This window comes from Spermophilus citellus (assembly GCF_964194105.1).
Source record: "Spermophilus citellus genome assembly, chromosome: 3".
Classification (NCBI taxonomy): domain Eukaryota; kingdom Metazoa; phylum Chordata; class Mammalia; order Rodentia; family Sciuridae; genus Spermophilus; species Spermophilus citellus.
In genome coordinates this window covers 78381648-78383810 of record NC_138184.1, presented here as the reverse complement: position 1 = coordinate 78383810, position 2163 = coordinate 78381648, and positions in this window count along the sequence as shown.

The following is a 2163-nucleotide window of genomic DNA, read 5'->3' as shown; positions in this document are numbered from 1 at the left end:
CACATCCTTCTGCACATCTGATTTCTAAGCATGTGTTTGATTCTTTCAGCACCTGGGTCTCTTAACCCCCAGGCCAGGGAGACTCTGTTGGAAGCTGAGCTAGCTGGTTAGGCTCTGCTCAGATGGTTTCTCCTGAGGGCAGAAGTTCTTTTCATGAAAAGGAAAACAGCTAGGTGGACATAGCTCTGAACACTTACTGGAAGCATGAGGGAAGCTTTCTGATTTTTAGTTCTGAAAAACTGGTGGGGTAACTGGAGGTAAATGCGTGAAAGTGTGAGGAGCCCCAGGACATGGGTTTTAGTTGTCCATGTGACCACGCTGCACCTCCAGCTATTCGCCAATGACAGTGTCAGCTTTCCTACACGGCTACAGTCTCCAGCAGAGCCCCCGCTCAGTTAAGCTGATGGTTTGAGTTTCTAGCCAATTCAGTTTTGGAGCAGTGGTTGGCCCTTTGACCTCAACCCTCTGATGCGGCTGAGAGCTGTAGGGTTGTGACATGAGCGCGATGACTGCAAAGGGGTTGCCAGCCAGATGATTGTGGGTCCCCTGTTGGTCCACAGATTGGAAGCATTTGAGTCATTCTTTAGCACTAAAATCTATCAAACTTTGCTTGTTTGCCCAGAAAGTAGTCTCCTACCATCCCTGTATCGCTCCTCCTTTGTCAAAGCAGGATGCCACCCGTCCCTCAAAAATATGGGACATATTTGAATACACTTGAATTAGTGTTTTCCTAGGTTCAAACCCAAAGTGAGTTTTCCATCCTTGTTCTTCCTGGCCCAGGTGCCCGGATGCCAGGCCTGCACTCTCTGGGTGAGATGTTCATGTCGGTGATTGGCCCAAGACTCACAAACAGCAAAAAGGATAAAAAAGAGGAAGCCACCTCAGGAAGGACAAAACATGTGCAGTGGGGTCCTGGTGGATGTGACAGATAAGGCAGTGCATTCTTGGTCAGGTAAGTGGGTGACAAGTGGAAGCAATGACAGCAAGCGTGAGTTTTCTCTTTATTTTTCCAAAGGGTGCACTGGTATTTGGGCCACCGTCCCTTAAAACCAAGAGACATTTTGACTAGGCCAGCACCGGGGATGCCTCACTTTTCAAGAATAGATCTATAGGCCAAGAGACAGGGTCTCCCTTGGAGTGACGTTTGCATTCCACATCTGTTGGGGAGCCCAGTCTATTCGGTGGGGTGTCCCAGAGAAGTGATGTAGTGCATCAGGACGTGAGGCAGCTCTCATCCATTCAGCTTCTGCCAGTAGCCATCTGGCTCCAGAACCTGCTCCACTGCCTTTTCCCAGAGTGACGTGAACCTCTTCTTGTCCTACAGCAGACATGTTTTCTCTTCTCAGCCTCGATTTTGAACATCTCAGGACTCACTTGGTTAGAAGGGGGAAGGAGGCATTTTGTGCTGGGCATGGCAGAATGAACTCCCTCTGAGTTTGAGCCAACTGGAAACCCTGCTATGCACTTAGATGGGCTGCCTGAAATTCCCCTGTTGGTCAGTGGCCAGCAGAGGGAGCTCTCCACAGTCCCAGCCATCAACCTGATGCTGGAGCCCAGAAGCTGAGGGCCCAGTCTGGAACCGCCTGGAAGTGAATCTGATCTGATTTAGGGAGGAGTAGAGAAGGTCAAAAGGAACAATAGTTGAACACGTGACTGGTTGAAATGTCCCATCTGGGGCTTGTCTCCTGAAGAGATAGGTGAGATTTTGTAGAGGGGTTGCCAGCCAGCCAGCCAGATGACTGTGGGTCCCCAAGATGAGCTGGGAGTCATCTTGTGTGTCTTTCCTCCTCAGGTGTGGCGAACTGTAGCTTATCACCTGTGTGGTCTTGCTATGTCTGAAGGGTTAGGAGGACATCGCGAGGGCCTGTCCACTTTTCTGTGAGTTGCAGGACTGAGTCTCCTGGCTGGAAGGGATGTGGAGGGTCCTGAGGAGAAGGAATCGTCCTACATGAAGGGAAGTCCAGTATTGAGATTAGAATTTGTCTCAGATGTTGTACACAATGTTTGATCCTCTTCATACTGTAAATGTGGAGAAACCCTCCTTCTTACTGAGGTCTGAAGGAGCCTCCCATATGTCATCTCATAAGGGTTCAATTGCAGCCCACCTCTGGGGTCCACCTTTATGAGGAGAAGGACAGTAGGGAACACCTTTGCCCACCGTAG